The sequence below is a fragment of the Penaeus monodon genome, chromosome 33, assembly GCF_015228065.2.
Source record: "Penaeus monodon isolate SGIC_2016 chromosome 33, NSTDA_Pmon_1, whole genome shotgun sequence".
Classification (NCBI taxonomy): Eukaryota; Metazoa; Arthropoda; class Malacostraca; order Decapoda; family Penaeidae; genus Penaeus; species Penaeus monodon.
Genome location: NC_051418.1, coordinates 27,782,607 through 27,782,940, shown reverse-complemented (window position 1 = coordinate 27,782,940; position 334 = coordinate 27,782,607). Strand labels below are relative to the sequence as shown.

The window sequence follows — 334 nt, the reverse complement described above, 5'->3', positions numbered from 1 at the left end:
TTTTCACATCCTCCTCCCTCATTCACCCCTCTTCACACACCCCTCCCCTCTACCCCCACCCTCTCCTTCCCCATTCCACCTCCCCCATTAACCCCCCACCCCCTTTGCAACTCACCTCCTGCCGCTGACGACCTCGCTCTGGTCTCGCCTGACGGAGTTATTAAAGGTCCAGGTGAAGGTGACGTTAGGTGGGTCTGCATCAACGGCGCAGGTGATGTTCGTGAGTTCGTACAGCGCCACCCCACGCAGGGAGGGGGCGACGGCGCAGCGTGGGCGATCTGTGGGGCGGAGAGGGAAGAGGAAGGGAGTTAGATACGTGAGGATGTGGGTATAC

At 60.5% G+C, this 334-nt stretch overlaps 1 protein-coding gene across 1 annotated transcript in view; it reads right to left on the bottom strand.

Moving 5' to 3' along the window:
• The window catches only part of LOC119594199 (nephrin-like), a 95,703-nt gene that overhangs the window by 42,446 nt on the left and 52,923 nt on the right, over nucleotides 1–334 (bottom strand). Inside the window, exon 2 of the mRNA XM_037943270.1 lies at nucleotides 116–278. The gene's annotated coding sequence lies outside the window, so the exon portion shown is untranslated. The remainder of the gene's footprint in view (nucleotides 1–115; nucleotides 279–334) is intronic.